This window comes from Symphalangus syndactylus, chromosome 1, assembly GCF_028878055.3.
Source record: "Symphalangus syndactylus isolate Jambi chromosome 1, NHGRI_mSymSyn1-v2.1_pri, whole genome shotgun sequence".
Taxonomy (NCBI): domain Eukaryota; kingdom Metazoa; phylum Chordata; class Mammalia; order Primates; family Hylobatidae; genus Symphalangus; species Symphalangus syndactylus.
Genome location: NC_072423.2, coordinates 99,731,618 through 99,753,765, shown reverse-complemented (window position 1 = coordinate 99,753,765; position 22,148 = coordinate 99,731,618). Strand labels below are relative to the sequence as shown.

Below are 22,148 nucleotides of genomic sequence, written 5' to 3'. Positions count from 1 at the left end.
AAAATATTTCTAAACCCCAATGCATTGTGCTCATCTCTGGCAGCTTTAAGACTGCCCACATCATGGTAATATTTGGGTGGACAATGTCCGGCAGCACAGCTCCCTACCCGCACGCACATGCATGGAAAGTACAGCCGTGCGTGTTTTCTCATAAACAGGACTGTGTGCGATGCTGTGCGTGCTTTTTCATAAACAGGACTGTGTGTGATGTTCTGTACTTCTGCCACTCAGTGAGGGATCGGGGTCCTCTTTTTTGTGTCTGTAAATTTAGATCTACGTCCCCATTTGCGTCAGCTGCATAGTATTCTCTTGTTTTCCCGTGTTACATTTTATTTGTGCTGAGCACTTATATTTGTGAGATTAATCCATTTTTGAGATCCATCCACATGTTGTGTAGTAATAGTGCATTCACTCTGTTGCCATGAGGATGGCATGATTTGTTCATTCACAGCACTTTGACAGGCTTTTGGGTGCTGTATTAGTCAGCAGCGTTCTCCAGAGAGACAGCACCAACAGTGTACATTTACACACACACACACACACACACACACGCGGAGAAAGAGAGAGAATGAGAGAGTTAGCAAGCATGAGAGCCAGAGAGGGGCTTTGTTATGGGAATTGGCTTAGACAATGATGGAGGCTGAGAAGTCTCAGGACCTCCTGTGCAAGTGGGAGAACCAGGGAAGCCGATAGCATGGCTCACCCCAAGCCAAAGGCCTCAGAACCAGGAGGGCAATAGTGTTGCTCTCAGTCTGAGGCCAAAGGCCTGAGAACCTGGAGCTCTGATACCCAAGGCCAGGAGAAGACGGGTGTCCCAGGTCCAGAAGAGACAGCAAATGTGCCCTTCCTTTGCCTTTCTGTTCTATCTGGGCCCCCAGCTGATTAGATGATGCCTGCTCACGTTGAGTGAGGGTGGATCTTCTTACTCAGTCCATGGATTCAAATGCCAATCTCTTCTGGAAACACTCTCACAGGCCACACCCAGAGAGAATGCTTTACCGGCCATATGGTCATCCCTTCACCCAGTCAAGTGGACAGCCAAAATCAACCATCACAGCTATTAATACTTTCCAGACTGGGGAGGTTATCAGCCTACGTATAGGTGATCTCCTTCAGGCACAAATCTCTTGGCGATGATGTGATTATGTCCTTAGGATAACCTGGAATTGGGTTTCCTGGATTCCTACACTTTTCCCTTTGACACCTGTGGCCATGCTGCAGTCACCTTGCTTGCAACTTTTTTTTTTTTTTTTTTGTGAGATGGAGTTTCACTCTTGTCACCCAGGCTGGAGTGCAATGGCACGATCTCGGCTCACTGCGACCTCCACCTCCCAGGTTCAAACTATTCTCCTGACTCAGCGTCCCAAGTTGCTGGGATTACAGGCACCTGCCACCATGCCCAGGTAATTTCTGTATTTTTAGTAGAGACGGGGTTTCACCATGTTGGCCAGGCTGGTCTTGAACTCCTGGTTTCAAGGGATCTGCCTGCCTCGGCCTCCCAAAGTGCTGGGATTACAGACGTGAGCCACTGCGCCTGGCCGCTTGCAACTTTTTACACCGTCACCCAGTCCTGTGGGCTCCCCTATTCTCACGTCCTGGAAGACGCTGAGGTGCATCTGTCTTTGCTCCTCTGTTTGCAGAAAAGGAAATATATAGTTTTGATTTTATTTCATCATCTTGAATTATCAATAAATAAAGATTTTTTTGAGATATTTGTCGATTGTCTTGATTGTTTAGAAGACATTCATTGATATTTTAATAGTTGAATAAGTTTTACTTTCATAATTTGTTTTTCAACTTACATGGAGTGAGAGTCCCTCTTTTTATTTCGCAGGTTTTGATAGAAGCACAGCCATGTCATCACCACACTATCCAGATAGAAAGCAGTTCCATTGCCCCCAAAATTCCCTCCTGCTGCTTTTCTGCAGTTTCTCTCCAACCCAAACCCTAGCAACCACTGATCTCTTTTCCATGCTGAGCGCTTTGCGTTTTCCAGAATATTTTATCAGTGAGATCACTCAGCAAGCAGCCTTCTTCCTGATGCTGCCTTATTTCTCATAGCACAGTGTATTTGAAATTCAGCCACCTTGTTGCATGTGTCCAGAGATGTTCCTTTTTATTGCTGAGCAGTGTTCACTGAAGGATATTCATCTGGGTTGTTTCTATGTTTTGGCAATTATGAATAAATCTGCTATAAACATTCAGACAACTTTTAGTGTGAACATGGGCTTTTCATTTCTTTTGGGTAAATACATAGGTTGTATATATTAAGGATATGCTTAATTTTCTAAGGAACTGTCAAACCTTTTTTTTTCTTTCAGAAATGAAGTCTCACTCTGTGGCCCAGGCTGGAGTGCAGTGTCACAATCACAGCTCACTGCAGCCTCGAACTCCTGGGCTCAAGTGATCCTCCTGCCTCAACCTGCCAAGTAGCTGGGACTCACAGGCACGTGCCACTATGCCTGGCTAATTTTTTTTTTTAATTTTGTGTTTTAGAGATGGGGTTTTACTATGTTGACCAGACTGGTCTCAAATTCCTGGTCCCAAGCCATCCTGCTGTCTCAGCCTCCCAATTGGCTGAGACTACAGGAACAAGCCACCATATCTGGCTGGTTAAATCTTCAATTCATCTGAAATTTATTTTGCTACGAGAAGTTGGCTAGAGATAGACCTATATTTTTCAAAAATTGCTAGGCTTGTACTACAACACCATACATTGAATAGTCCTTCTTTCTATACATTTTTAAAAGCATATTTATGATCGCTAAATTTCCTCCCAGTTTCCCTCCCTCCTTCCCTCCCTGCCTTCCTTTGCTAAAAGCATACTGAGCACATACCGAGAGCCAGGCTCCGTGTAAGTGCTGCAGATCCAGGTGAGCAGGAGCGAGTTAACAGGTTTTGTTGTTTCATTGTTTTGAGACAGGGTCTCACTCCTGTTGCCCAAGCTGGACTTCAGTGACACAACCACAGCTCACTGCAGCCTCCACTTCTGGGCTCAGGTGATTCTGTCATCTCAGCCTCCCAGTAGCTGGGTCTATAGGTATGTGCCACCATGTCTGGCTAATTGTGGTTGTATTATTATTATTATTTTTGTAGATAGGGGGTCTCTCCATGTTGCCCAGCCTGGTCTTGAACTCCTAGGCTGGAGCAATCCTTCAGCCTTGTCCTCCTAAAGTGCTGGGATTACAGGTGTGAGCCACCACACCTGGCCTGAGAGAGTTAAGATGTACTGGTTGACAAGATGCTCTGAAGCACATGGCACTGGCACACAGATCGTATTTCAGTTTTGCTGTAAAAGTTGAGTGACAGACAGTCAAGGAGGCATCGTGGGAACGGGAAAACAGAGGAAAGAGACTGGCGTCGTGAAAACTTGAAAGAAGATCATTGTGGCTGGAGCACAGAATGCAGGCAATGAGTAACCTGGTTTTATTTCTGATGGGTCACTTGCTCTATCAGTCTATTTCTATGCCTGTTACACACTTGGTAATTATCACAGCTTCTTGGTGTATTTAAGCTTGAGTAGGGCCGGTCTCCTTTGCTGGTCTCTTTGAAGGTTTTCCTTGTTATTCTCTTTTTTTTTTGAGATAGAGTCTGGCTCTGTCACCCAGGCTGGAGTAGAATGGCGTGATCTGGGCTCACTGCAAGCTCCGCCTCCTGGGTTCATGCCATTCTCCTGCCTCAGCCTCCCGAGTAGCTGGGACTACAGGCGCCTGCTACTACGCCCGGCTAATTTTTTGTATTTTTAGTAGAGACGGGGTTTCACCATGTTAGCCAGGATGGTCTCGATCTCCTGACCTCGTGATCCGCCCATCTCGGCCTCCCAAAGTGCTGGGATTACAGGGGTGAGCCACCGTGCCCGGCCTGTTTTCCTTGCTATTCTAAAGTCAACTTTTATTGAAGTCTAGCATATCTATAAAAAATGCATAAATTGTAAGTGCATGACTTGATGGATTTTCACAAAGCGAACACAACCATGTGAGCAGACCCAAGTCAGGAAACAGAGCATTCAGCATCGAGAGCTTTTCCTCATGTTCTCCCCAAGTAGCAGCTGCTGACACTATAGATTACGTTTGCCTATTACTCAACCTTCTATAAATGTGATTTTACAGTACTTTCCTGTACAACGTGTAAAGCTTCTTTCACTTGAAATGGTAACAGTGAGATTAATTCCCACTTTTGCATGTAGCAACAGTTCCTTCATCTTTATTGCTGATCAGTATTTCATTCATTTATTCTTTCATTTCACTGTTGATGGAGTTTTGGGTGATGTTTTAGTCTGTCCAGGGTGTGATGGACTAAATACCATAGACTGGGTGGCTTAAACAACAAAAGTTTTCTTCTTATAGTTCTGGAGGCTGAGAAGTCCAAGTTCAAGGTGCTGGCGAATTCTGCATCTGGTGAGGGCCCACTTCCTGGTTCACAGACGGCATCTCCTCTCTGTGTCCCCCACACATGGCAGAGAGCAGAAGTGAGTTCTCTTGGGACTCTTTTAAGGGCATGAATCCCATTCTCAGGGGCTCCACTCTTAAGACCTCAATGAATCCTAATGACCTAACAAAGACCCCACCTCCTAATGCCACCAAATTAGGGGGTAGGATTTCAACATACAAATTGTGGGGAGACACCAATAATCAGTCCATAACAGATGGTTTCTGGTTTTGCCACAGAATGAATGCTGTGTCTCTTTATTTATTTATTTATTTATTTTTGAGACAGGGTTTTGCTGTCTCCCAGGCTGGAGTGCAGTGGCGCGATCATGGCTCACCACAGCCTCTAACCACCCAGGTTGAAGTGATCCTCCTGCCTCAGGCCCCTCTGAGTAGCAGGCACTACAAGCACATGCCACCATGCATGGCTAATTTTTGTATTTTTTTAAGAGGCAGGGTCTTGCTATGTTGCCCAGGCTGGTCTCAAATTCCTGACCTCAAATGATCCTCCCATGTTAGTCTTGAAAAGTGCTGGGATTACAGTACAGGTGTGACCACCATGCCTGGCTGCTATGCATCCTTTTTTTTTTTTTTTTTTTTTTTTGAGATGGAGTTTCGCTCTTATTGCCTAGGCTAGAGTGCAATGGCACAATCTCGGCTCACCGCACCCTCCGCCTCCCGGGTTCAAGCCATTCTCCTGCCTCAGCCTCTTGAGTAGTTGGAATTACAGGCATGTGCCAACATGAGTGGCTAATTTTGTATTTTTAGTAGAGACAGGGTTTCTCCATGTTGGTCAGGCTGGTCTCGAACTCCCAACCTCAGGTGACCCACCTGCCTCAGCCTCCCAAAGTCCTGGGATTACAGGCGTGAGCCACTGTGCCTGGCCTGCTATGCATCTTTTGATGCACATATACACTCATTCCTCTGGAGTGTCTCCTTCCGAGCAGACCTGCTGGGTCATAGTAGACACTGCCAAAGTATTTTCAGGCAGCTGTGCCAATTCACACTACGAACAGCAAGCAGCACACGCACTTGTCCACGGCCCCATGGCACGGTCTCCCATTGTCATTTTAGCCAATCAGGTGTCAGAGGTGTTTCGCTGTCCATTTATTTTGCATGTTTCTCTGATGACAAATAAAATTGGGGACCTTTTCATACACTCACAGGCCATCTTGATAGGTTCTTTTTTGAGGTCCTTGTTCAAGTCTTTCACCCACTTTAAACATGGACTTGTCTTTATCTTTTTAATTTATTCTTTTATATTTTCTAGACACAAATATTTTACCAGTCAGATAAACTGCATGTCAAGTTAAAAAAAAATCCTGCCATGATTGTGTTTAGGACTATGTTGGATTTTATGATCTGTTGAGGAAGAGTTGCAGCCTTGCACTAGTGTCTCCCTATTCAAGAACAGCAAGGTCAGCAGCACTTAGGTTAGTAAGAATTACTTCTTGGCCAGGTGCAGTGGCTCACGCCTGTAATCCCAGCACTTTGGGAGGCTGAGGTGGGTAGATCGCTTGAGGTCAGGAATTGGAGGCCAGCCTGGCCAACATGGTGAAACCCCATCTCTCCTAAAAACACAAAAATTAGCTGGATGTGGTGGTGGGTGCCTGTAATTCCAGCTACTTGGGAGAGTGAGGCAGGAGAATCACTTGAACCTGGGAGGCGGGGGTTGCAGTGAGCCAAGATCACGCCACTGCACTCTAGCCTGGGTGATAGAGCTAGACTCTGTCTCAAAAAGAAAAAAAAAGTACTTTTTGCAAGGTGTGTGGTTCTGAGTAGATTACATAGGTTTGTCCATTTAACTTTCTCAGCAAGACCGTGCTGTTTCCACTTCCATTTTAGGTATGAAAATGGAGAAAAAGGCCAGGCGCAGTGGCTCATGCCTGTAATCCCAGCACTTTGGGAAGCCAAGGTGGGCAGATCATCAGGTCAGGAGTTTGAGACCAGCCTGGCCAACATGGAGAAACCCCATCTCTACTAAAAATACAAAATTATCTGGGTGTGGTGGCACATGCCTGTAATCCCAGCTACTTGGGAGGCTGAGGCAGAAGAATCACGTGAACCTGGGAGGCAGAGTTTGCAGTGAGCCAAGATGGTGCCACTGCACTCCAGCCTGGGTGACAGAGTGAGACTCTGTCTAAAAAAGAAAAAAAAAAAAAAGAGAAAATGGACAAAAAGAGAGGATAGGGAACTTGCCTACATCCAATCAATTCATAGGTGGAAGAGCTGAGATTTGAAACCAGGCAATTTGTCTCAACAGTCTCTCTTCTTAACCATAATCTTATGCTTGTTTTTTGTTCATTCTACTTTTTTTCTTTTCCTCAAGGTTTTTAGTTTGTTTTTTCTTATAGGCCTAGAAATATTCTTATTATACTTGTCTTGGCATATTTTTCCTTTTGTCTTGTTGATACCAGGAGTTATGGTTTTATTTTTCTTTGTATTTCCGATGTGTTGTTCGTGTGAAGAAAAGCTAGTGTTTTCAAATAGTCTTACTAAACTCCTCCATGAACTTTCAGTTTCAGTTTATTTCCTTAGGTTTTTAATCAAGAAAATCATAGCACCTCCCCAAATGGTAAATTTGCCTCCTTTTTTTCAATGCTTATTCTTCTTGTTTAATTTTCTTATTCGATTGCATTGGCTAGCATTTTAAAGACATGTTAAGTTCTGGTAATGTTAGCAGTGTCACAGTTCTGGTTCCTGAATTGAATGAGGGCAATTCAGCCTTTCATATTGGAGACAGTGCTGGTTTGATATACAAAATTGAATAATACTAAAATATTCTCATGCGATTTCTTTTTTTTAACCAAGAAATTTTATTTGATCAAACGTATTTCCTAATAGGTTTGCTAATATTGAAATATTCCAGCATTACTTAGATAAACCTTGCTTAGTCATGGTGTGCTGTTTTTGTAAAGCCTTGATGTATTGTGTCTGTTGATCATTTAAAAAGTTTTGCTTATTTCCTTGCTTGGCCAAAAAACCCCAAGGGTCTGTGAGTTGGTTATAATGGGATCTTCTGAATGCCGTCCCCTCCCCTCCCCTCCCCTCCCCTCCCCTCCCCTCCCCTCCCCTCCCTCCTTCTCTCGCTCTCTCTCTCTCTTCCTTTTTGAGACAGTCTACCCTCTGTTGCCCAGGCTGGAGTGCAGTGGCATGATCTCAGTTCACTGCAACCTCCATCTCCCCAGGTTCAAGCGATTCTCATGCTTCAGCCTCCCGAGTAGCTGGGATTACAGGCATGCACCACCATGCCCAGGTAATTTTTGTATTTTTAGTACAGACAGCATTTCGCTGTGTTGGCCAGACTGGTCTAGAACTGCTGACCTCAAGTGATCCACCCGCCTTGGCCTCCCAAAGTGCTGGGATTACAGGCATGAGCCACCGTGCCTGGCCAATATGTTTCATTTCCCAATAATAGCATCAAGTTGCTGATATTGATTTGGATCAGGTGAACCCTCTCCCACCTTAAGGTTCCTTCACACAGGCCTCAACTCACATGGTCTGCTGCTGACTTCAGGCATCCTGACCCATGACACAAGACAGGTATTTTTCCTGTTTGTTTTGTTTTGTTTTGTTTATCTGTTTGTTTTGAGACAGAGTCTTGCTGTGTCACCCAGGCTGGAGTGCAGTGGCATGATCTCGGCTCATTGCAACCTCTGTCCCCTGGGTTCAAGTGATTCTCATGCCTCAGCCTCCAGAGTAGCTGGGATTACAGGCACCTGCCACCATGCCTGGCTAATTTTTTGTATTTTTAGTAGAGATGGGGTTTCACCATGTTGGTCAGGCTGGTCTCAAACTCCTGACCACAGGTGATCCGCCGGCCTCAGCCTCCCAAAGTGCTAGGATTACAGGCATAAGCCACCGTGCCTGGCCCACAAGACAGTTTTCAATATAGTAGTGCCCCCATCCACAGTTTTACACTCTGTGGTCTCAGTTACCCCAGGTCAACCAAGGCATGGAAATATTAAATGGAAAAATCTCATCAATGAACAATTAATAAGTTTTAAACTGTGCTGTTCTGAGCAGAGTGATGAAACCTCAGGTCATCCGACCCCATCCCTCCCTGGATGTGAACCATCCCTTTGTCCAGTGTCTCCATGCAGCGTACACTACCCGCCTGTCTGGCTAATGAGATAGAAAAACAGTATATACTGGGGTCAGTACTATCTGTAGTTTCGGGCATCCACTGGGGGGTCTTCGAAGTATCCCCTGTAATAAGGGTTGGGGGGGCACTGTATGATTTTGGGTTTCCCCTCAATGCTTTCCCTGAAACAAGGACTTGGATGCAGGCTCCTCTCTTTGAGAGTTGACTCTAGGGAGCAGGAGTGAGGGAGCAGCAGAAGGAGGCCATCTCCAAAAAAGGTATTTTGTCCCGGCCCCTGCTGTAAGCAACGGAGGCTCCAAATGCCCTTCCTAGAAGCCAGAGAATGTGCCCCAGCAGGACTGTTCACCTGCTGGGTGGAGGCACAGCAGCTCCCTCTCCCAGCTTCCCAGCTCTGCTTCCACAAGGACTGGAAGTGGCCCCTCGGGGAATGAACTCCTCCATTCTACAGGTTGCGCTGCACCCCCACGGAAGGCCTGGGAGAAGGTGGACGACACCCTTGTTCTGGACGTGGGCCTCAAGGGAAGAGCCCATGGCCTGGCTGGGAAGCTCGGCAGACCCTGTCCTGCAGCTTTCCCTCCTGCCTGCTGCTGCCCACATCCTCCCGCTCCAGTGCAGCAGGAAAAGCTTCAGACCATCCCCTCTCATCAGCTCAGATTCCAGGAGAAACAAACTCTCCCTCCAATCTCCCAGGTGGCAGCCAAGATGCTTATGTTCAAAGTCCCAGGAGGCTTTTCTCAGCAAATCCATCCACATAAGCTCATGGAAAATTAATGGAGAGGAATAAAAATCCACAGTAAGCTACAGAGGTGAGACGTGAGAGGCACTTCTGCACAGGAGTGAGAGGACGTGTAAAATCTGGGAATTCTTACAGCATCAGGTTTATGTGATTGAATTAGAAGTTGTCATGAACTTATGGAGAAATGAGTGAATTTTCCAGTATTTGACATGGGAGGGAACAGGAGGGAAGTGGACCTCTTGCTGTAGTGGAAAACAAGTAGGAAAAAAATGACAAAAGCATGGGAGAATCTGGCAGGGATGAAGGGATGTGGCAGACTTGCTGGCCAGAACACCTACATTTACTTGGGCACACCTGCCTTTAACTGGCTTCACCTGTGTGTGCTTGCCTTTACCTGGCTTCACCTGTGCACACCTGCCTGTGTGGCTCTGACCTCATGCCCTTGAGTGAGTCTCCTCCCCTCCTTGGACCTCAGCTTCCCACCTGTTAAATAACAGGGTTGCCTTGGGTTAGGCCACTCCCACTCAGGCTGTCTAAGAATCATTCTCTGAAGATGTGCTGGCCTCCAACTATTAATACATAAGCTCCAAACCCAGGAGCTTCTCTGGGAGAGAGGGACTGCTGCTGAAGGCAGTGAGCATCTGGGTTAATCTAAGCCACAAAATATTTATAATGTTTTCCCCAGGACCGAAAAGGCGGCTATATCTCACATCCCTGATGGTACGGTGTCCCAGTTTCCAGCTCTCTATAAAACAGTTACTCTTCCCAGAAAGTCCTAGCGTGCTCAGGACCACACAGCGTGCACTCCACAGATGTGGCTGACGGTTTCATGGTTCAAGCTGGACAAGAAAAAAAAGATGATCAGATGGAAAACCTTACCCCTTGCTGCAAAACCTAGTGAATCCTAGAAGGCAGCTTCCAGAAACAAAACCGGAGGGTTCTGAAACCAAGGAGCCAGGAGGGTCATGTCTCCTTTTCATAAACTGAACCTGAAACAAAGCACTTGGTGGAGTGTGTGGCTATGGACCCACCAGAAATTAGAATGCCAAAAGAGGTCCTACTTCAAATAAGCAGTGGGGGGTAGCTGTTCCCCTCAACCTGAGATGCCTGCTTAGGGCGTTAAGGTGTGAATAAAGGGCACTGTGGCAGTGTTATCTGACCCTGAACCTTTTCACAAGAGGCTTTTTTTTTTTTTTTTGGCTGTCAATACTTTTAGTTGACACATAATTGTACGTATTTATGGGGTCCAGTGTGAGATGTTGATACATGTATACAATGTGTAATGATCAAATCAGGGAAATTAGTATATCACCTGTAACCTTGATTTTCTTTGTTTTGGGATCATAAGAGATTTTTACAGACTTGAAGGATGTTGCTTCATCGGAGCACAAGGCTGAACTGGATATCTCTAAACAGACACAAAGAAACTGGGGCGTAAGCAGGATGCTGTCCTTAAAATGCCGAATGCTGGGGCTCTCACACAGCGCTCTTATTGGCTAACAGATCAGAAGGACTGGAGGGGAATGGCCCAAGGGGTGTCCACTTGGGTGGAAGGCTGGCAGAGGCCTGTGTTCCTAGGAAAGTATTTCTTGGAGACAGCAGAATGGCATCGGCCTTAAACCTTGCATGGAGATAGCCGAAAAGTGTTCACAATTGAACTGTGACCAGCTGCCTCCTTTGCTATCTGCAGTGGTGCTTCCAGAAACCTAGCAAGGGGCGTTCCGGGTGTGGCAATCTGGTGAGAGGAGGGAAATATCCTGTGGATAGGTCTTTGAGCTGGGTTTGCAGGGTAAATACACCACTTTATTCAGATGACTTGCCTTCTTTGGTGGGGAGGGTACTGACGGACTGTTATGGAAAGGTAGAGCCCCCACCCCCACTCCCTGAAATCCAGGTCTTTCATCTGCCACCAGCCAACCCAAAGAACATCCGATTGTCCTGCTCACACCCCTCCCAGGCGCCCCAGCTTCCATGCCAAAGAAAGGATGCCTGCAGGATCCTGTCAGGGCATCCTTCTTCCTGTTTGGGGGATTATTATTTTTTGATTGATTGACTCCTTTATTCATTCGACAAATATTTTGTCAAGTGTATGCTTAAGGAAGCAGCGACGAGAAAGATATTTGCATAAGGCAGCTGCCCTCAAGGAGTTACAATATTTACTCCATGTGTGTCCTGAAATATTCAGGCCCCAAACACAACTTTTTTTTTTAACCTAAGTGCTTTTAAAGACTTCTTTGAAATGTGGGACAATTATGCAAGCAGAAAAAAAAAGTATCTAGAGCAAATATTTAACTTTGCCTTTGGTATGTTGAAGTCACCAGCCCATGCAAACCTCTCAGGCATGTTCTGTTAAGATAGACTGACTGAACACACACACACACACACACACTCTCTCTCTCTCTATGTGGGGGGCACAGTTAGGGGTTTGCATAATGCCAGGCTGCAGGGTTCTGGAGACAGTTGTTCTACTCCACAGCTTGGACTCTGATCCCCACCCACCCCTTCCAGAATACTGGAAAGCCCAGAACACAGAGACCTCAAGAGCTTACTCAGAAACACGCAGCTTGTACTGGGGGAGATTCCCAGTGAATGATTAGTCCTTGAGAAAATCTATCAGCCGATGGCTCACACATCGGCCACAGCTCCAAGCTCAGGGCCCGCCCCTTTGGGCTTCCGCAAACCTAGCAATCCGGAGTCCTGGATAATAACAGGATTCCTGGGAGTCTCCGGAGGGTGCCTTTGGCCTCTGGGATTCACCCGAACTGTTGGCTTTTGCTCCCCCCGACCCCGCCCCCTGGCTTTTCTTGGCTTGGAGGGCAGCTGGCGGAGACACCATTGTGCACCCCTGGGCGGAAGGCGCCCTAGACCTGGTGGCCTGGGCAGCAGACGCCGGCGTATTACTCGGGTACAAAGTTTTCATTTGCTCTGCAAACGTTTTGATGTGCAGGCGGCCTCTATTTCCGAATCCTGTTATTATAAATACTCTGGCGGGAGCCAGTGCGTTCGGGATAACCGTGCAGACCGAACCGGACTTTACAAAATTCAGGGACTTTCTCGTCCGCCGGCTTTGGCCAGGGAGGGGGAGGTGCGTGAGCCACGCAGCCCAGGGCGGGGCGGGGCGGAGGCGGCCAGGGCGCCCCGCGGTCTCCCGGGGTTGCCACAACAGACCCCACGCGCGCGCCCGAGCCGCAGCCGCGGGCGGGAGCGGGGTCGGGAAGGGGGACGGAGGTCCGGGGCGTGGGCGTGGGTGGGCGTCCAAGGCGGGTCGCCCGCGGGTCCTGGGCCGCACGCGTCCTTTCGGCGGCGAGAGGGCCCCTCCCCCACCCTCGCCGGAGCCAGAGCCAGCGCCCGCGCCGGGCAGGGCCGGGTCCTTTCCCACCCCCTGCACCTGAGCGGCGGCGGCGGCTCCCGCGCTCCGGCGGGGCTGGGCGCGGCGCCGCTCGGGTTCCCGCGGCCGAGCCAGGTGTGCGCGGACGCTGGCGCTCCCTGGGGGCTCGGACCCGCCCCCGACTCGCCGAGCCAGGTGAGGCTGCGGCCGGGGACGCAGGGTGCGGGCCGGGGAGGACCGGAGGTGGCCCTTGGGCACCCGACCCTGCTCACTGACGGCATTTTGGATGCATCTCGATTCCGGGAGCACCAACTACCGGGTAAGCGCAGTCCTGGACCCAGAGAGGCTGGAGAGGTGGGCGCTGGGGGGAGGGAGCCGCGTGTCCAGGTGGGGGGTCGATTTTCCGTAGAGAGCCCCTCCCCCCGCATGCTTTTCTTCCCGGACAGGGGCAGGTGTCGAAAGCTTTGGAAGCGGCGTGGGGGCAGAGCGCAGGAAGGAGCCCCCGCTTTATCCCCTGCGCGCACGGACCCGGTTGTCTCCGGCGCGTCCTGCCCTTTTCTCTGGAACAGCGGGTGTGGCGCGACCTCCGCTGCGCTCCCGGGGACTCCTTGCTCCAGGTCGCCGCCCGCCAGCCCTAGGACCCGGGCCAGCGAGCCCACGGAGGAGCCGGCGCGGGGCCGCCAGGTGGCGCGCGGGGGCGGAGACCCGAACCGTGGCCGCCAGGTCCCCCGAGACCCTGCTGCGGTCACCCTGGCCCTGCACTCAGAGCTCCCATCCAGGCGCGCGCGGCGGCAGCAGCAGCTGTCGCGGAGAGGCCGGGGCCGGCGCGCCTGGTGCGGGCCCGGGGGTAGCGGGTCGGGCGCCCAGGTCCCGGGGGTCGCTCTGAGCCACAGCCGGGTGCCCGACCCCGGCCCACCGTGCTCACCAGCTGGGATAGGGAGACCCGGCGGGCGCAGCCCGGCCGCCACCGTCCGTGAATTATGCAGGAAGCTGGCACCGGCGCACTCGAGTTGATCAAGTTTCCCTGGCAACTTTCGCCCGGGCATCCCTCCTCCCCGGCGGCCGGGCAGCTCCGCCCGCCCAGCCCGCGGCCCAGGCGCCTCCACCGGGTGGCCCCGGCCCCGGGCGCCAGGCGCGGGGAGCGCTCCCGGAGACGCCGACAGCGCACTCGCCACTTGGGCTGGAGCCGCCGGACTGAGCCAGCAGGTGCGACCACCGCAGCGGGCCTCGCCGCCCGGGTTCGGGGGGATGCGGGGGCTGGGGTGGACCTCGCCGCCAGGGTTCTGGGGCTTGGGGTGGGGGTGCAGCGCGGCGCCCTCCAGGCGGGTCTGCGTGCGGACACCCTGCTCGAGGTGGGTGGGCGCGTGGGCGAGGCTTGCCTTTCCGTGGGGCTGGAGCACCCAGAGGGAGAAAGGGTGGTGCGGGTGACCGTGGGTTTTCGCAGCCGATCTTTTAAAGGGGCTCGGGGCTCCTGGAACTGAGAAGGCGCTCGGGCCAGGCAGGTGATGGGTGGGTAGTGGGGGGGTCAGGCGAAAGTACGTAGGACCCTCGGGAGCTGGCAGCTGCGGGCAGGGGCCTGGGCGTCCTTAGAGGCCATCCGAAAATAAAGTGGTTTTCGGGTGGAAATTCGAGGTTGTAAATTGGATAGTTGAGTGACCTCTTTTTCGTTTGAAACTCAAGTTCGAACGTTAATGAGGCCAATCAGCTAATTAAGCTTCCAGATCCAGAGAGGTAATTTCGGAAGTCCCCTGGTGGGGGAGGGCGATCTGATCTCTACCTGGGATGTGGGCCTCGGTTTTGCAGACCCAGCCACAGGGAAGTTCTGGGCCCCTGGAAAAGGACCTGGCAGATTCAGCCTTGACCCGGGTGCCCTGCGGGCCACATCACATAATTAGTGACGCCCTTCTGTGCACTAGGCACCGAGCCTGGTGCCCCAGCGGTTTCAGCAGGTCCAGAACAGCCCCGGGCCGATTTCTTTTGGAGTTTTCCAACTACTTGTGGGTTGGAAACAAGGTTGAGGGTCCTAATAGGGTTGAGCCTGTGGGGGTGGAGTGAGGAGCGCGGGCTTGGCCCCGTCTGGGTTCAGTGTTAGTTCTGAGGGAAAGCCGTCGTGTCTGCTCTAAGAGGGGGGTTGGTAGGTGGGAGCTGTGGGTTTCTATGCCGGATGTCACTGTCCTCTAAGGGGGCTTGAGGGAGACCCTTGTCCTGATGGGAATCTGGGTGTCCCAGTAGTGCCTGGATGATCCAGCTCCGGGGAAGCACTGTCTATATAAGGCTTCTGATTCCATTATCACACCCAGGAATTCCTTGTTTTCCTGGAAAGAAGAATTGGGTGGAAAGCTTGGTGCTGCTTTGGGTCCCTTTGGAAGGAGGTTGGAATTCAAGTATCAAAGGTAGCTCTTTACGAGTAGGTGATTTCGCTCATAAAGATGATCCCAGAGGGCTCGGTTGACAGCACTTGGCTGCTTTTAACAAATTAGATTCCCCCCCCACCCCCAGGGAAGGGGGTGGTCTGTTGGGGGGATCTTTCTGCATACTGTCTCCAAGTACAGTCTGCTATAGAAAGCCGTATTCCTATTTCGGTGAGTTTCAAGATTTTCATTCATTCATTTCTTCATTCCGGTGCTTAGGGTTGTGTGCAGGGCCATGCTGGCTTCTAGGGGTCCTGGTCTAGGCCTGGGGCTGGAGAGCCAGGTGATATCAGACGTGAGTGCTGCCCAGAGGAAGGTAAAGGGATTCTGAGACCGCATTGCATTTTCTATTTCATTAGTGAGGAGCAAAATGATGGGAGAGAAAAACGGGCCGAGAATTGACCAGTACACAGAAACACACTCCTAAAAATGGCTTTTTATAGGAAGGCAGTGCTTTAGCATACTTGCCTTACTTCCAAATACGTAACAGAGTTGCAGACTAGAGAGTTCTGGCGTCCCTGTCAGTCCTGATGAGGACTTTTCTAAAGCGGGGCTCATCTTGGGAGTTACTGTGGGGCCTGAGGTTGTGCCTCCTACTCTGAAGGAGTTCTGGGCCTGGACACCTGAGGTCTCACCTGCCTGCAGTTCCAGCCTCCTGCTTTGTAAACTCAAGCCAGAGCATTCACCTGGGGCTGTTGTACCTGGAGTCTGAGGGCCCCTCCTTAGGGCAGCAGGGAGGGTGTGGCTGATAAAAGCTGGTGGAAATGGAGGCGCTGGGCTTCTTCAGGAGCCTCCACTTGTCCTGTAACTGGGACTGTGAGCCCCAGGGAGGGACCCTTGAGTAGCTTCTTGCCTCCACATGACTCCAGCAAAGTTCTTGACCCTTTCCGTTTCTATAGACAGGGGAATTTGTGGAAGAAAGGGAAGGAGAGGGGAGAAGGGAGGATCGCTCCAGACAAAGGTGGGTCTTTTCTATCTCTGAAGTCCCCCACCCCTTGCCATTCACCTGGGCACCAGGAGAGTAAATCACTTGTTGAGAGGCCGTGAGCATATTCAGTGCAGGGCTTGAAGCCTGCAGCCCCCTAGGGCTAAGTGACCTTTGTGACTTGGCCACTGCACCTAACCTCCCACCCAAAATGAGAGGCCTGTCATTCTCTCATGGTCAGAGATCTAGGGTGTATTTGTTTTTTACGCATGAATAATCATCTGAGGGCCTGCTGCTGCATCCAAGCCTGGACTGGCCGCAAGGGCTGCCTCAGGGAGCTTCTAGGATAATGGGGAGGAAGAGGCGTGACTGGACAGTCCAGTTAGTCCGTGTTGTGACAGGGCTTGTGATGGAGGTGACCACTGAGTGCTGCAGGGCATAGAAAGGGTCCCCAACCCAGCGTGGGGTGGGGTGGGGGTATACAAACCCTTGGAAGAGGTCCGGGTTGTTTGACTGCATCCTCCTGGGACTGAACATGGGCCTTTGGCAGAATGACCCAGTCCTTGTTGCCAGGGTGGGGACAGAGCCACCCGCTAGTCACAATAATAACGTCAGCAGCTGCAGCGCAGGTAGTGAGACTCTCACCGAGCATTTTCCTTTTGGTTGGCGTTAGTGCCACACTCTTGCTATTTATTCCCTCAGTAAATCTCACAGAAGGCCAAGGAGCCAGCTCCGATTCATTACAATTCCCATTTCACAGATCAGGAGCTTGAAGCTCAGAGTGGAACCGCTTGCCTTAGCCCACACGGCTAGTGGGTAGGGGAGCCCTTGACCCGGCACCGCCCAGTGGTTAAATGCATGCTGCCCAGCTGGAGAAAGCCACCAGGCAGTGGTTAGAAAATTGGTCTTCTCGTTCCCGTGCTGTGAAATAGCGCCGCGGTCAGCAGGTGAAAACCAGTTGCTCATCATACTTGATGTGCTCCACGTTTTCCATTGTTGAAAGCAGATTCAAGGACTGGTTTGATGCCGCTGATGGACGGCTGTCTCATTGGCCATGGCGCCAGTACCGACGCTGGGCTTTGGGGTACAGGCGCCTCCGATGCAAGCCTTCCCTGCATTCGAGGGTTTCCGTTCTTTGCAGGGTGGGGGAAGATGGGCCCATGCCCGATACCCAGAGCCTGCCCTGGGTTTAGGGACCATAGCCTGGGTCTCTCTGGATGCACATACCCCGGGGATGGGCCTTCAGGGAGGGACTGGCTGAAATGCAGGTCGCTCCCTGGGAGATTAAGTTCTTAAAAGCCTGTGGGGCTGCCAGGAGTTTGCTGGCAGCAGCAGGGACATGCTGGGCTCCCCGATTGGCTGCAGATGTCATTGCTGAACCCGGCACTGCACCAGAGCACAACTGGGGACAGTGTTTGAAAATTGTCCTTGCTGGGTATGGTAGCTACTCTGGGGTTAGCTCAGTGAGGGGCGTGTGAATGGAGTTAGGCCACAAACTCCCAATCTGAGGCTGCAGATTCCAAATGGTGGAATGCAGAAGGGCTCCTGGCTCCCCGTCCCAGAAATTCTGATGCAGCAGAAAGGCAACACGGGAGCCCCCCTGAGGGAGAGGAAGATCAGCTGGAGCAGCCCTGAGTTGCTGGACTTAGAAAGGCTTCACCAGAGACCCCCCCCACCGCCGAGGAGGCCTGCATTAGAGGTCGTAAGCACTGCAGCCCTGCAATGGCCCTGCTGGGCTGGGGCCTGCTTTTTCCATTTTTTTCTTTTTTTTTTTGTCTCTCCCTAAAAGTGTTGTTTTTTTTAAAAAACAGCTTGTTCTCTCATACATTTTCTGCAACAATTTCTTATGAAAAACTCAAATATCCAGCAAAGCTGAAAGAATTGCCAGTAAACTCCTTTCAGATTGTGTCATTCATCATTTACCAGGCTTCTCACACATTTTAAAGTCAAAATCTAAAATTTTTCTTCATAGGTTTAAATATTTGTAAAGGCTACGATACCTCTGTGAGGTAGATATCGATACTTTAAAAGGAACTGTTGCCTAACTCTTTACCTACTGTGATATAAACCCATCTTGACACACATCCACTTTTTCTCGACGGATACGTAAGTGAGCTTTAGGACATTTTCGTCGTTCTTTTCTCTTCTTGAATTTATACAGCCACTTCCCCAAAGAATTTTATCCTAATGTAATAGACTTTTATGCTCATGGGTCTTTTATTAATCAACCTAGCATACTTCTCTGCACGAAAAATATACATAAATTGACTTTCATAAAATTTCCCGTGACCTGAAGTTGCTAAGTATTTAACAAAATTACTTGTGAATTGAAAAAGCTGTACAGTCATTGCTGGGGCGCAGTTGGCCAAAAACTATAAATCTATTACAGATTTTTAGAAATGGAAAAGGGGAGCTGTTACTGGAGCTGCATCTCTGAGTGAGAAGGCAGTGGGTGTTTTTGGTGTTTTAATTGAAGCCCTAGTTGCATTAGCCCTTTTGTTTGGTATCAGGAGGGCTCTTCACCTGCAGCTGCACCGCCCCCTCACCGGCTTCCAGGGGATAGCAATGCCTTTCTTATGTAAAAGAACCTCAGGGATGTTGGGGAGGGGAGGTGGGCAGGGGGATCCAAGGCCTTTCTCCACTGAGGAATTTCAGGAAAGACTTGGCTACCCTTTAGACTGAGCTGGGTCCATGTGGAAAGGCTCCTTGCACCTCAGTTTGAAGCCCCCTGCAAGGGAGAAGATCTTAGTTCACAAGATTACACCTGCACTCTAGGTCTTGCAGGTGATTCTTACTGGGGACAGTGATGATACCTACGTGAAGGCAGTGACGTGATGCCAGGTGTGTGCTTTGGATACTGCCAGGCTTTGCTGCCTCCCTGCAGACTTGGGGGTGTCCTGCCCCATGTCTTCTTCACTCTGGCTCATCAGGCCCCTCCTCTTCTCAAGGAGAATCCAGAGTCAGCACCTAGAGTCCTCAGTGGGGGTAGGGAATGGCCAAGAGCCTGGACAGCTGGCAGCCTGGTCCCTGGTCCACTGGGGTGGGTCCTGGGAGGCTTAGGGCCCAGGGAATGGGGTGCAGGGCATCCTGGGTTTCCAGGTCTGGAGCTGACACAGACTTCCGGGTTCCTGGGAGGTGGGCAATGAGCCTCCGAGCCTGTCTTTCCTGAAAATCCTGCCCTGGATTCCTTCCCTGGGGAGAAGGCAGGCTTCTTGGGGGGTGGAGGGAGACGCTTCTGTGGCCTCATTTGTACCCCTGAGAGCATAGGGCTCAGCCGTTCCTGTCCATGTTTTTCCTGCCACCCCCTACAGATGTCCCTGGTATTTGAAGAATCTGCTCCGCTCCCCTCTTCCTGTGCAGGGGCCTGCAAACTAGAGGTGTTCGCCCCTGGGCCAGCCGGGCGCCTGTCTGACCCCTCCTCATCAGGTGGACAGGTCTGCAGCAAAGGGGCCACACCTTGCTCCTATCTGCATTTCAAGGTCCTACAGTGGCACCAAGCACGGACCAGAGGACGTTGGCAGGGGAAGATACTGACCTGATAGTGTCGCTACTGCCCCTCGTCCTGGTTCTGGACTTTCCCTCCCTTGAGGGTCATTCAGCTCCAGTGGCTGAACTTGCCGAAGGTCGCGTGGCCCAGCTGGGATCCACATCTGGCGGCTGCCCGCTCCACTGTGCAGAAGAAGGCACTGGTCGCTTCCCCGGCCTCCAGATCGCCTCCTGGGTGGCACACCAGTTTTATTTTTCTGTTCACTTTCAGGTAAAGCAGATGAGGTAGCACAGTGGTTGTCAAACTTTTAGCTTAAGGAACCTTTTTTGCTCTCTTAGAATTTTGAAGGACCCAGAAGCTTTTTGTGTATAAGCACCAATCTATTGTTATTTATGCTATTAGAATTTAAAAATATTTAATTATTAATGCATTTAAAAATAGTAATAAACTTATGACATGTTTGTATAAATAATGTGTTCTTATGGATAACAACTATTTTCAAAACAAGAAAAACACTTGGTGAGGCCAGTCGAGGTGGCTCAGGCCTGTAATCCCAGCACTTTGGGAGGCTGAGGCAGGAGGATTGCTTGAGGCCAGGAATTTGAGACCAGCCTAGGCAATATAATGAGACCCCGTCTCTACAAAAAATAAAAAATTAGCCAGGTGTAGTGGCGTGCATCTGTGGTCCCAGCTACTCAGGAGGCTGAGGTGGGAGGATTACCTGAGCCTGAGAGGTTGATGTTGCAGTGAGCTGTGATCATGCCACTGTACTCTAGCCTGGGTGATGGAGTGAGGAAAAGAAAAATGCAGTGGCTCACACCTGTAACCCCAGCACTTTGGGAGGCCAATACGGGTGGATCACTTGAGGTCAGGAGTTTGAGACCAGCCTGGCCAACATGGTGAAACCCCGTCTCCACTAAAAATACAAAAATTAGCCAGGCACAGTGGGGCACACTTGTAGTCCCAGCTACTCAGAAGGCTGAGGCACAAGAATCACTTGAACCCGGGAAGCAGAGGTTGCAGTGAGCCGAGATTGTGCCATTGCACTCTAGCCTGGGCAACAGAGTGAGAGTCCATCTCAACAACAACAACAAAAAACACTTGGTGAGAAGAGTGGCATTGTTTAACATTTTTGTGGTCTTTTTGCTGTGAGGTTTAATAGAAGACAGCTGGGTTCCTATATCTGCTCCTGCAGTCAGCTTGTTGCAATATCACACGTTTTGTAGCTTCTGTTGTGCACTTGGGAGAGGATGAGCTTGAAAAAGCAGCTCACATCTCAGTGTTATGATGAGAATGGTTTGACTTCATAGATCTCTCCAACAGGCTGGTTCCCGGGGCTGCACGCTAAGAGCCTCTGGGAGGAGTGTGTGATCCGCCTTGTCAGTGCATAGGTCCCGTTTGAAAGCTGGCAGTGCCATGTGGTCGAAGGGGTGCTTTGAATGATGCATGTCCCTTTTCTTGTCGTTCAGAATATGTCTGTGGAGTTTAGTCAGGGGCTTCAGACAGCCACCAGGTGGTTCCGACCCCAGAGGCAGGCCCTCTGATTGTGGAGTCTAGGATGGTGGGAGCATGCAGAGGCACCTTCCAGGCTGTGGGGTCAAGGAGGCTGGCAGAGCCTGAGGCAGTTTAGGAGACTCTGGGAGAGCAGCCTGGCCAATTTGTAGAGTGAGGCAGGCTTGCAAGTGTAGACAGGAGAGCGGAGAGGACTTTGTAGGTATCTGGCCGCCCGAGGAAGCCTGTAGTTTTCTTGTGAAGTCTGGTTTTGGTATCAGAGTAATACTGGCCTCCTAAGATGACTTGGGAAGCATTGTCTTCCTTTTTTTTTTTTCTGAAAAGTTTATGCAAAATTGGCCTTCATTCTTCTTTAAATGTTTGGTAGAATTCACCAATAAAGCCATCTGGGCCTAGGCTTTTCTTTGTGAAAACTTTTAAAATTATTAATTGGATCTCTACTTGTCATAGGTCTTTTTAGATTTTCTGTTTCTTCTTGAGTCAAGTTTGTTAGTTTGTGTCCCACCAGAAATGTGTCCACTTCATGTGAGTTTCTCTAATTTGGTTGCTGTGTAGTTGTTTGTAGCACCGTCTCATTATTATTATTGTTATTATTTTTTTGAGACAGAATCTTGCTCTGTTGCCTAGGCTGGAGTGCAGTGGTGTGATCTCAGCTCACTGCAAGCTCCGCCTCCCGGGTTCATGCCATTCTCCTGACTCAGCCTCCTGAGTAGCTGGGACTACAGGCACCCACCACCAGGCCCAACTAATTTTTTTGTATTTTTAGTAGAGACGGGGTTTCACCGTGCTAGCCAGGATGGTCTTGATCTCCTGACCTCATGATCCACCTGCTTCTGCCTCCCAAAGTGCTGGGATTACAGGCGTTAGCCACCAAGCCGGGCCTGATTCCTTTTAATTCTGTAAGTTGGTAATGATGTCCCTTCTTTCATTCCTGAGTTTAGTAATTTGAGTCTTCCCTTCTTTTCTTGATCATTCCAGCTAAGGTTTGTCAATTTTGTTGATCTTTTCAAATAACCAACTTGTAGTTTCATTGATTTTCTTTATTGTTTTCTAGCCTAGATTTCATTAACTTCAGCCCTAACCTTTATTATTTCCTTCGTTCTGCTGGCTCAGTTTCAGTTTCCCGTTCTTTTTCTGACTCTCACAAGGTGGAAGGTTTTGGTTACTGATTTGAGATTTTTCTTCTTTTTAACATAGACATTTACAGATGTGAATTT

The 22,148-nt window shown here is 50.1% G+C and overlaps 1 protein-coding gene across 1 annotated transcript in view; it reads left to right on the top strand.

Moving 5' to 3' along the window:
• Window positions 1-13,642: 13,642 nt before the first annotated feature.
• Window positions 13,643-22,148, top strand: part of SHANK2 (SH3 and multiple ankyrin repeat domains 2) — a 682,193-nt gene continuing 673,687 nt past the window's right edge. Inside the window, exon 1 of the mRNA XM_055271428.2 lies at window positions 13,643-13,802. The gene's annotated coding sequence lies outside the window, so the exon portion shown is untranslated. The remainder of the gene's footprint in view (window positions 13,803-22,148) is intronic.